The sequence below is a fragment of the Amia ocellicauda genome, chromosome 17, assembly GCF_036373705.1.
Source record: "Amia ocellicauda isolate fAmiCal2 chromosome 17, fAmiCal2.hap1, whole genome shotgun sequence".
Taxonomy (NCBI): Eukaryota; Metazoa; Chordata; class Actinopteri; order Amiiformes; family Amiidae; genus Amia; species Amia ocellicauda.
The window spans coordinates 4,328,082-4,340,753 of NC_089866.1; the positions used below are offsets into that span (position 1 = coordinate 4,328,082).

The 12,672-nt window shown below is 44.2% G+C and overlaps 1 protein-coding gene across 2 annotated transcripts in view; it reads right to left on the bottom strand.

Moving 5' to 3' along the window:
* rhbdl1 (rhomboid, veinlet-like 1 (Drosophila)) overlaps positions 1–12,672 on the bottom strand; it is a 63,119-nt gene that overhangs the window by 9,654 nt on the left and 40,793 nt on the right. The window lies entirely within an intron of this gene.

Consider the following 12,672-nt stretch of genomic DNA (forward strand, 5'->3'; position numbering starts at 1 on the left):
CGGGAACCCGCTTGCTTGAGATGGAAAACATTTAGTAGCACTTTTGCTCAGCAGCTAGAGTTACATATAATGAGATAACTGGGGTCAGAGGGCAGGTTTTTATTGCATTATGAGAGTTTCTTTTGTTGTAATGCTCACAGTGACTAGTCCTGGTTACGGTGTATTTGGCCTCTTTACCACTCAGACAGACACTAGTTTGTCTAGAGATTTAATTAGATCTTCCAATTAGTTTTATGTAATTCCTGCCTAGTGTGGCAAAAAACAAACAAACACAACTATCACCTACACCGACGTGCAATACAATTTATAATATGAAAGAAACACAATTCATTACGGTACATGGAGAAAATACACAAAGTACAGGAAGAGACTGAGCAGAAATGGCCCCTCTTGGCTTGGATACTCTTTGCCTCTCAGACTGTCCTGTAGTGCCTCTTGTTTTTTTAACATATATAGTGGTGGCGTTCCAGCGGTTTACCTCTAAAGACACGAGTCATTATTGCAGTTGCTTTTATTTAAAACAAGGTGCGTCCCAGACAAGGTCCTCAGCCTCAGCCTTAGCTTGCTTGGTTTCTTCTGGAAGGGAACGTTGGCCATTTTGTTTTTCCTGTGGCGCTGGTTCGGCAGCCTCTCATGGGCGGTTGTGCGATCACAGCGGCTGGAGTTGGTGTGTGAGAGCAGGGCAGCAATAGGCCCTGCGAATCAACCACTTACTGAAGCTAATCATCTGCCGGTGTGAACAGATTACTTTAGAAACAAAGTATACCAATTAGCTGGAGGATGTACATACAATCATAGTCATCTTTATAAATAAACCTATTCAGATTGTATTTTACTTTTTAGGTTTTTTCTTAATGTACAAATCCATTCCTTATTATCGTTATACTACCATAATAATAATAATAATAAAAAGCATTTTTGTACAACGCTCTTTTCAAAATGATGAGTAACTGTAGTTACTCAAACACCAGGGCTATGGACGAGCTGTCAATCATGGCTCACCAGGCAGAGCCACAGAGAATACGGCTCTAATAACAGGCGGAAAGAGGGAACGATGTTTCCTGAGTCATTTTCTTCCTCTGTGTTTAACCATATGCGTCCGCATCCCCGGGATTGATGGAGATACTGATGTGTCGGCAGGAAAACCTTTTGTTTTGTTTGTTTTCTAACAGCTTCACCTGCGTTGGGGGTGATGATCACATTTGAAAAGCAATAATTTCAAGCAGGGAAAGACTTCCAAAAGAAAAAATTACATATTTTGAAAGCAGAAAGCAAAAAAACAAACGGGGAATGGCTGTGTATATTTAATGCAATGGAGGTTAAGTAGGGATCTTTGCTAACTTCCCAGAATGTCAGTTTCATTGGGATCTTAGTGTTCCTCACTCACGGATGATAAAGACGAATAACAGTGATAATTTTCAGCTTCTTTACTGGGTGACTGAAAACTGCATGACTGCGATCGGGCCCCCTCCCTCACATTTCTCCTGCTCGAGGAATGAATCTTGGTACAGAATTTGATCTTGGCCTGGGTCTCCTAAAGCACATCCCACAACAAAACTGAAAAGATTAGCAAATGTCCTCAGAGTCTTTTCTACCCTTTTCCCCTGTGGCGGCACATGCGCATCTGTTATCATGCTGGACGGAAGCTGCTACAGTTTGTGGGGTGGAAGTGAACAGGACAGCAATCGTACGGTGCAGCGGAAATTCCTTCTGTCCCAGCTGTTCTCCGCGGGTTGCGTCTCCCGTCACCCCAGGACGGCTCGTAGTTTAAAGCTACTATAGCTTTTGCCGCTAGGAGTTGGCAATGGGAGGTTGAGTGTTAAAGGATGCATGCAGGCTACAGGCCTCAAGGAACGGGGGCCCGGTGGGAGAAGAGACATGTTCAAAGCTCTCACGTTTCCCGCTGGTACAGCTTTGGTTGAAGGGGTTGAGACATGAACATTAACCGCTCCCATCCACCCTTTTTCTAAAAACACTCTCTCTCCGTGTCGAGGCTTTGAGGTTTAGGGATACATAATACAAGATCCAAAATGTCCAGTCTAATTTCTGTGATGTGCTGTGAATTATTATACCTTTTTGTTCATGTTTTCTAATGTATGGCGCTGTTGGCTGCTGACCTCGTGCTCCGATCTCACCCAGGTGCCCTCAAGAGCCACCAGCGCTACCAACAGGTGGCACACGGTTTGCCGACGTACAGTCTGAGCCCCTGCATGAATATGTTAATGCTCATCTGAGCTCCCGGTTCGCTGTGTATAAACATCCTGGCACTGATCGAAAATGATTTTGTAAGCAGAACCGTCCTTAGGGATCTGCAGCATCATTTGCAGTGAACCCCCCCAATCCCAAAGTCACCAACCAGCAAATTTAAAAAATGAAAGAAAATCTGATCAAAAGAATGACTGTAACTATCTAACACCAAAATGTAATATTTAAGAGGCCTTAATGTGTTTGTTGATCGCATTAGGCTAGAAGTATTTTGTTTACGTGCATGCTGAAGGGCACAGTTGTGGATTCTGTGAACATAAAATATGGATCAGCCACCAAAACAAGCAATCGCTGATGCCTTTTCATCCCTCGCAGTTATTCTGCTTGGGTGGAGAGTCAGCGGGGGGAAGGGAGGTGACTTTGTACCTCAGAGCCCGAGCTCGACAGTAAATGCCACCTGAGATACGGACGGCCGCTAGAGAAGTGTCTTTTAACCTGACAGTCTGCAACACCAGAAAAAGCAGGAGTGGTCTTCTTCATGACAATAAACCACCAGAGCAGAGGACTGGAGGAGGGAGGGAGGTAAACACTGAACTGCTCTCTCAGCTACTGTTCATGTGCAGCACAGTTTATAGCACCATATGTGGTAGCCTTGTTCTCCTTACATAAACAAGCAATGCTAATGGACACTGTTTATGTATAGGAGACAGTCTGTGCATGTCTTTCTGGTGCGTGTTTACTAGCACTAGTGTAAATAACCCTTAATTACTGCATACGTCTCCCTGTATCTGCTTTGATTGCTTCAGCTGTCTAAACAGCAACCAGCTGCCGATTCACTTTTAGACATAACGTGATGTACTAAATCCCCCACCTGAAGAAGGCGTTAGACTCCAGTGTCTTTTGGAACAACAGGAACTCTACGATTGGCCCTCTTTCAGTGTCTGAGCAACTGTTCTCTCTGAGACAGATGTGCAGGTGGGCCAAGTCCAAAGCAGGCCAGGCCTTGGACTCTCCGGGCCCTGTACACTGCAGTGAGGAAGGTTCCATGTTCCTAAAAAAAATTAAACTGAAAATGAAAACCGAAATAATGTAGGCCAGATACACAAAACAACCCAAAGGCCATCTGGCCTGTGAGGAGAACATGTGCGCGCTTCTGTTCTTTGATATAAAGAGCCCAGACAGAACAAACCGGTCTTAATGGGGTTTCTTTCCCCAGAAACCAAGTGTTCCTGCTTTAATAAAACTCTGGATGAACATGTGAGCCGAGTAGGAGGAAATGTACTTTGTAATTTAAAATAGGAGTCCACTCTGGGGACGAAGACAGATGATTTCACGAGAATGCCCTTTTCAAGTAATATACAGCGGGAATTTCCATTCCAGGCAACGGAGAGCCGGAGAGCTGGTTTTAAAGGATGAGTTTGCCAAAGTGCTAGAAGCTCCGGCTGCTCGGATGTAGTGTGTGTCAGTTATGTGCCATCACACTGTTTACAGAATAAATGCACCATTCCTTTCCTCCTGTTTCCAAGGCAACACTGACCCAGGAATGGGAGATTGTGGTTCATGCCTAACAAAGAGCGATGGGAGAGAGAGGCAGAGGCATCCGGGAGAGTTTGTCTCGGCCCTCCGCGCTCAGCAGCTGCCGAATCCCGATGGGCTCCATTCGAGGAGAAACTTTCCTCGTGGCGGGAGTCTGAAGCCGGGCTCGTGCTTCACAGGAGAAGCACAACGTCGCCCTGTCTGTACCGTGTCGGCAAACGCTGCTGAAGTCTGAGGTCGGGTTCAGTGTTCGTATAAGAGGGAAATTGTGAGGGGGAGGAAAAAGCTAAACTAAGCTAAACTCTGAGGGTTGTGTTCAGCACATACATAGGGGGAATTTCCCAAATACTCCTGAATACAGGTTTTAAACTGTCAGGTAACACAAACCTTCCCTTGACTTCAGTCGGCACATTATTGTTAGTACCAGTCACTGGTAATAGAAAAAGCTTTTTTTGTGACAATTTGCAATGCATAAAACTTCCCTGTGATTATAAGCTGGCTAATTGAGGATCAGAGCCGCGGTTTACTAGCTGTGTAAGCTGATACGGATCACGCTCTGTGCTTATAATAAGGGGGATTAAAGTCCTATTAATTTTCCTGAATACACGGAGCCGCCGTACTTGCTTACTTCTGCTCGACCCGATCGGTAACCACGCATTTGCGATTGTTGTGCTGGAATTTAATCTCCGTCATCCCGGCACCCGCAGCTCCATCCGTGTAAGCATGTACTCGTGGCTTAGCGGACACGTGTACACAACCGTCATGTAAATGAGGCTTTTGAACAACGTGCCGGGGCCGCTGTCGTTGTGCGGATCCTCAGGTGGCGTTTCGTCCTCCTCAGTGGCTCGTACGAAAGACAATGCTGAGACTGACAAGACATACCCATCAGGCTGTAATTCGGAAGTTACTAACAGGTTGCTTACCAACAGGAGTACGTGGCCCCCAGGCCTCGTGCCGTCGGGCCTCTCCTTGTCACAGGCTGACCCTCGTGATCACGAGGGTCAGCCTGTGACAAGGAGAGGCCCGACAGCGCGAGGCCTGGGGGCCGCAGTTAAACAAATAACACAACAATGAAAAGCTGCTTGTTACTTATTACAGACGCTTTCATGCTTTTTAAACCAATTAGGCACAGCAACGCTTACACGGCTTGATAGTGGTGACCAAAACAAAAGGGACGCCATTGTTCAATCATGCCCACAGAGCAGCTCTGTTAAACCTCGGGACGGCTTAACTGGGCAGAATTAGACACGCAAATTAGGGTCACCTTGGGATACATAGATGGGTACAAATTTGGTATGCACTCGCCACCCTAAACTAATCACATGCTCCCTCACTGGGAAGGTGTGAATGTATTGTATGCAGCACAGTTGGACGTGATGAGGTTTCAGTCAGTCCACACTCATTCTTCGATGTCTAATCTTTCACAAGCCCTGACTTCACCGCGAGACCGGAGTCCGTTTGAAGAGCCATTTCACTCTGTCTGTCCGAGCGCTGGGGAGACTCGCCTGCACACACGCACAGTGTATTTCACTTTATGTAACCAAGAATAAAGGGCTCATGGCTACAACCAGCTGCAGTATAAAACATATATACATTTCAGCAGCTGCCCATGCACATTTGTGTGTTTTGAAGCACAACTGTAAATGATTTACAAATGTGCCAACCAGCTCTGCCGACATAATGTCACAGGGAGTGCACTTCACAGAGCAGAGATGGGGCTTTCTGTGCATCCATTCTGCTTAAGCAAAACTGTGTATTTGTCAGGGTAAAACACGGGTTTACAGCAGGCACTGCTCTCAACATTCATCGCAGAAACGACAACCACAAAATAAATAAAGTCTTCACAACTTCATTTTCAAACGACTTTCTAGTGAACGGCAGAGCAGAGACAGTTGAGAGCTGGGGATATGTCCTCATGTTTCAGAAGATGGGAATGTCATCCCAGTTTCTTTCATTCAACTTTCATTATGACAAAGCTTTGCTTTTGCGAATTCCACGTGGGACCAGAATGTTTCCCTGCCAACACGACTTAGAGAGCAGGAGCGCAAGATAAACTCTGCAGTTTCGAATGCACTGTGACAGTGCAGTCAGCGGAGGAGATTTCAATAATCTCGGCTCAAACGCACCTTGCACTGCTCATTTGCACAGTGGTAACTCTACAAGACATTTATTTACAAGGGGAAAAGTAAACATGTCTACACGGTAGCCTTACTATTGAATTGAAAGTCTGAAGAATTATGCTTTAAGTGAACGTGTTTCTATGTTTGGTTGGTTGGTTGGTTTTCGACTGGCTTTCTAGCACCACGGAAGAGATGCAGACGACACAGATTAAAGTGTGTCGGCCTCAGTCGACTGACCAGACCATTAACACAGAAGCATTATCGAGTGGGGTTTTTATGATTTGGTTTTGGTACAGCTACACTGTATTTTAATTGAAACTTTGGCTATTATCCCTGCTTTACTGCCATCTCTCTGGTCCCACAGCTTTACATAATTCACACTGGAAACTTTTGGCAGTAAGGTGACTCACTTAATCTGTCCCCGTGTGCGCCGTAAATAAAGACAAGCTTGTATGAAAATAGACCCGGACCGAATTGAATTCTCATCCATCTGGAAATCAATGCCGTAAAATAAAGGAGAGACTTGAAGGCTCTTAAAGACAGCTGTCAGACGACTCTTCTGCATTCAGTCCCCAAGGAGTGACATCATGGAATCTGACACACGCCTGCTTTCAGAGCTGTATTCTCAGCAAATCGAAAAACACAATCCAACTGAATTGATTAAATTAAAAAACATTTTCCTCAAATAGTTAGATTTTTTTAAATAATTTATTGTATTCCATGGATGGCCTCCTTCCCCCTTTAATGCTAGCCTACATTTGGAATACAGTGAGGGAAAAAAGTATTTGATCCCCTGCTGATTTTGTACGTTTGCCCACTGACAAAGAAATGGTCAGTCTATCATTTTAATGGTAGGTGTATTTTAACAGTGAGACAGAATAACAACAACAAAATCCAGAAAAACACATTTCAAAAAAATATAAATTGATTTACATGTTAATGAGGGAAATACGTATTTGAACCCTTATCAATCAGCAAGATTTCTGGCTCCCAGGTGTTTTTATATGGGTAACGAGCTGAGATTAGGAGCACTCTCTTAAAGGGAGCGCTCCTAATCTCAGCTCGTTACCTGTATAAAAGACACCTGTCCACAGAAGCAATCAATCAATCAGATTCCAAACTCTCCACCATGGCCAAGACCAAAGAGCTGTCCAAGGATGTCAGGGACAAGACTGTAGACCTACACGAGGCTGGAATGGGCTACAAGACCATCGCCAAGCAGCTTGGTGAGAAGGTGACAAAAGTTGGTGCGATTATTCACAAATGGAAGAAACACAAAATAACTGTCAGTCTCCCTCGGTCTGGGGCTCCATGCAAGATCTCACCTCGCGGAGTTTCAATGATCATGAGAACGGTGAGGAATCAGCCCAGAACTACATGGGAGGATCTTGTTAATGATCTCAAGGCAGCTGGGACCATAGTCACCAAGAATACAATTGGTAACACACTACGCCGTGAAGGACTGAAATCCTGCAGCGCCCGCGAGGTCCCCCTGCTCAAGAAAGCACATGTACAGGCCCGTCTGAAGTTTGCCAATGAACATCTGAATGATTCAGAGGAGAACTGGGTGAAAGTGTTGTGGTCAGATGAGACCAAGATCGAGCTCTTTGCCATCAACTCAACTCGCCGTGTTTGGAGGAGGAGGAATGACCCCAAGAACACCATCCTCACCGTCAAACATGGAGGTGGAAACATTATGCTTTGGGGGTGTTTTTCTGCTAAGGGGACAGGACAACTGCACCACATCAAAGGGACGATGGACGGGGCCAGGTACCATCAAATCTAGGGTGAGAACCTCCTTCCCTCAGCCAGGGCATTGAAAATGGGTCGTGGATGGGTATTCCAGCATGACAATGACCCAAAACACACAGCCAAGGCAACAAAGGAGTGGCTCAAGAAGAAGCACATTAAGGTCCTGGAGTGGCCTAGCCAGTCTCCAGACCTTAATCCCATAGAAAATCTGTGGAGGGAGCTGAAGGTTCGAGTTGCCAAACGTCAGCCTCGAAACCTTAATGACTTGGAGAGGATCTGCAAAGAGGAGTGGGACAAAATCCCTCCTGAGATGTGTGCAAACCTGGTGGCCAACTACAAGAAACGTCTGACCTCTGTGATTGCCAACAAGTGTTTTGCCACGAAGTACTAAGTCGAAGGGGTCAAATACTTATTTCCCTCATTAACATGCAAATCAATATATAACTTTTTTGAAATGCGTTTTTCTGGATTTTTTTGTTGTTATTCTGTCTCTCACTGTTAAAATACACCTACCATTAAAATTATAGACTGATCATTTTTTGTCAGTGGGCAAACATACAAAATCAGCAGGGGATCAAATACTTTTTTCCCTCACTGTAGAGGACATCGACATTCTAGTGTGACCATTGACATCATCATTTACAATGTTGGAGCTGTCGGAGCGTTTGTTTTATTACAGGAAGTGATGTCATATTACGAGTTAGGGGCGCACACCACGAGGGCAAGCTAAAGCTCACAAAACCACGAAAGCCGGCTAGATTACACACTCTCGTATTACATCTCTCAAGCCTGTAACGACAAGAACTGCGCAAATTCTATTTCTGTGCCACCCTGGGACTTATACAATAAGCTATAATGGAAGTATGCATGTTTTTTATGGGGTATTGGCTCTCCCCAAGGCACCGAGCTGATGATGTGTGAATGGATGTGAATGCACCACCACACAAACTCTATCTGGGGTTTTTAATGACTTAGTTTTCTTTAAGGCTCCATATCTCCCGTCCACCTGACACTAACTGTCTGTGCTTCACATGCTAATTAGCAAGGTATTGAGGTTCTTAAGAGGAAAAAACTGCTCTCTTATACTCGCCTTTGACTAAGAGATCTTATTCATATAATGCTGATGGATCACAATAGCCTAATATAATTTAAAATAAGGTTTTCCGTCTATTGCCTTCTTTTTTTATTGAACATTTCTTTTCTTTTTTCTTTTAAGGTAATTATCTCCTGCTATACTGTGGGCATAGCACCAAAAGAAAGAAAAATCTCTGACTCAGCGCTCTATATCTGGTCATTTAATGTCATCAGTAGCTCTCTGGAAAAACGTGCTTCACAAGACGGACAGGCATGCTTCAAAGCACCGAAAGCCGCCTCACATTTGTCAGGGTAGTGACAGCCAAACAGCGCGAGTATGAATAAATATGTGTTTCTTCTTCTTCTACTACTACTACTTCACATATCAATTTCAGCAGGTAATTTTTCAACAGATAAATCTCAGTTTCCACAAGCTGATGAGTTTATTTATTTCTCTCTGGGGTATTATAAAAAAGAGCCACATCTGAGCCCTCAAAAGAACGTCTCCTTCTCGCTACAGCCTGCCCACTGACATCACTTTTTTAACCGCACAACTTTCCATGAATATTTATTAATCAACCGCGTAAATAAGATATGAGCGAGATTATTAATTCATTGTCGTTTGACTAACATCCAGGGTGATCTGAGATTCACACTGACTACATTAGCGTTTATTCTATTAACACCATAATTGTTAGAAAATTAGTTTTAAAGTTACAGGTCTCCAACCCTCCATAACTTTGTGAGAGTTATTCACATATAACACCGACATACTCTGGACTAAGAAGACAGATGTCTGCAAACTCCACAATACAAGCTTTTTTTAAACTCTTATCTATAATTGAATCTGGTTAAGGTAGGACTACCAGAAAATGGCACGGTTTTGAAGTTGAATCCCATGTCGGGGAAGTGGAAAAGACGATCAGAGCAGGGGACTCAAATTGAGAAAGGCGTTCCTCACCAGTCTATCGATTAGGCCATACCCACTACGAGAACGGCATTACGTTTTTCTAAGTCATTCCACTGGAGCGCATAATCCTAAAATCTCAGTTCTTGGCATCCTGTGTCTGCACTTTTTACGCTGGACAGTTCATCTCAGAGACAGAGCGGCACGGATGACAGTACAGCGCAAATGACTGCCGGCGTTCCTCGCTGGCAGGACACTCGCTGTCATCACCAGCCCCCGTGCCAAGACTGAGCCCTGAAGAGCCGCGAACTGCAGCTGTAGCACTTAATTAACTCCTCTAATGAGTTATTTATTTATTTATTGTTTTTTAATCCCCACCACAATAAAGCCTGAGTGAGTCGCAGGAGACTCTTTTGAGCGGGGCCCTGTCTGCTCCAGGTACAGCCCTCATGCTTCGCTGGTCCTTCTGCCAGTCCCTGGCCTCTGCAGCCGGGATGCAGGAATCCAGGGCACAGTGTGACACAGCAAGAGAGAGAGAGAGAGAGAGAGAGAGAGAGAGAGAGAGAGAGAGAGAGAGAGAGAGGCGGCCTAGTGCATCCAAGAGCCATGCAAAGACCACACACCAAACAGGGCATTGCACCGCCTCACAGACAGACAAACAGATTTCGACCTCTCTGAACTACGATACATGCTTTGTATTTTATATCAATTATACTACTGCACTTTTGTAATTCTTCAATTGAATTGTGTCTTGATTTGTATTAGTGTACTTCTCTGTATTTTTGCACTTTGTTTGCACTTATGTTGTAAGTCGCCCTGGATAAGGGCGTCTGCCAAGAAATAATAATAATAATAATAATAATAATAATAATAATAATATATAAATCATAATGAAAACAAAACTTTAAGTCGATCAAAGAACAATGGCATATACCTTATGTAATATAATATCTTCTTACATTCTCTCTTTTTTTTGTAATTTTGCTTGCTGGTAGTTCAGCCCGATTTCATTAACTTTGAATTATATTGCTTTCACTGTTTTATATTTTATACCTGTATATATTTTATAACCAACATAATTTCCCTTATGGAAGTGTATAATTCAAGTTTAAAACCTGTGTTTCTGTACCCTTTACTGAGGAGTTCCCATTCATAATGTATAAAGCGCCAGCATTTGCCCTCGTCAGCACTCCTGCTCTCACTGTGTCCTCTTCCAGGCCAATAGAGAAAGAAGACGACGCGGAAAAAAGAGAAAGCACATGATTTGATTTATTTACAAAGCACAAAGAAATCTACAGTATCTCTCTGTGTGTTTTCTCAAGGAGAGTGAAGATGGCAGACATCTCTGTCTGTGTGTACAGTGTGTACAATTTGTACTGTGTGTATTGTGTGTAATGTGTGTACTGCCAGTGCCAGCTGTCTCTGGTAGGTTCTGTTCGGACAATCAGACCTTTGGCCTCGTAAAATGAAAAGAAACCAAACCTACGAATACAACTTCAACTGATATTCATTCCTAAGGATTCCAGATACCAAGGTGGTCTCTGGAGGGTTATTCCCTGTCTGGGGATGGGCTCGCCGGCCACTCCACTCCTACGTTCACTCCCACAGGCCTGCTGTGTGACATGAGAAGGTAGCGAAGCCACTGCTTGATCACTGCAATGCAGGGCCATATTTCACGTGTGACACAAACACAAAGACTTGGCGTAATGATGGCGCTGGCTAATTGATTGCCTGGCGCTGTGGCACACACTTTATTCCCACTTTATTTCCGTTCATGTTAAAAGATGGGAAGAGAATGTAATGCATCGCGGGACTCGGCTTCTGTCAGACCGGCTCCAGCGATGCCATCTTAAATGGCAGTGCATCATCTTAATATGAGGGATATTGAGTCCGTTCAGTAAACCCAGAACGATGTGAGTCTTTGGACAATGATGTTGCTGCCACAAGAGAAGCTAAAGATAGTTTCGCTTCTCTCTCTGTTTCGATTCAAGAGAAGTAACATCTTGTGGTATTCTCTAGCAGATCAGAAAGGCTTAACTGGAGGCTAGAGTCCAATATAGACCATGAAGACTATGTTCTGGCTAATCCAAAATACCCCCCCAACATTGAATTACACGCAAGAGGAAAACAGGCCACATTTTCTTCCCCACTGGTTCCCAGGTCAGAAAGCCAACTGATTGTTCAAGACACTTTGAAGTGGGGCATTGGCTGCAGAGAGTGTTAAGGAAAACCAGCGCAGAGACGGCCTGAAGCCTCCCAAATCGTTACGCAGGCTGAGAGGTTCATCACAGAACCTGAAGATACAATCTTGGCAGCACAGGCTATTCAAAGGGACTTAGATAATATTCAGTTGTGGGCCGACACCTGGCAGATGAAATTCAATGTGGACAAGTGTAAGGTATTACATGCAGGTAACAAAAATGTCCACTATAATGACACTATGGGAGGTATAGATCTAGATGAAGTAACGCATGAGAAAGACCTAGGAGTCTACGTGGACTGCTCACTCTCTCCATCCAAACAATATGGGGAAGCAATAAAAAAGGCAAACAGGATGTTAGGGTATATTGTCAAAAGTGTAGAATTGAGAACAAGGGCAGTGATGTTCAGACTGTACAATGCACTAGTTAGAGCTCATCTGGATACTGTGGACAGTTCTGGGCTCCACACTTCAAGAAAGATATTGCTGCTCTAGAGGCAGTTCAGAGGAGAGCAACCAGACTTATTCCAGGTCTGAAGGGAATGTCCTACTGAGAGACTGAGGAACTGAACCTTTTCACCCTGGAACAGAGGAGACTACGTGGGGACTTGATCCAAGTCTTCAAAATCATGAAGGGCATCGACCACATCAAACCAGAGGAGCTTTTCCACATCAGCAGGGACACACGCACCCGGGGACACAAATGGAAATTGGGCTTCAAGGCATTCAAGACAGAAAACAGGAGACACTTCTTCACACAGAGGCGTCACAATCTGAACAAACTCCCCAGCGATGTGGCTGAAGAGACAATTTGGGAAAATTCAAAAACAGACTGGATAGGATCCTTGGATCACTTAGTTATTAATGGACACCAAACG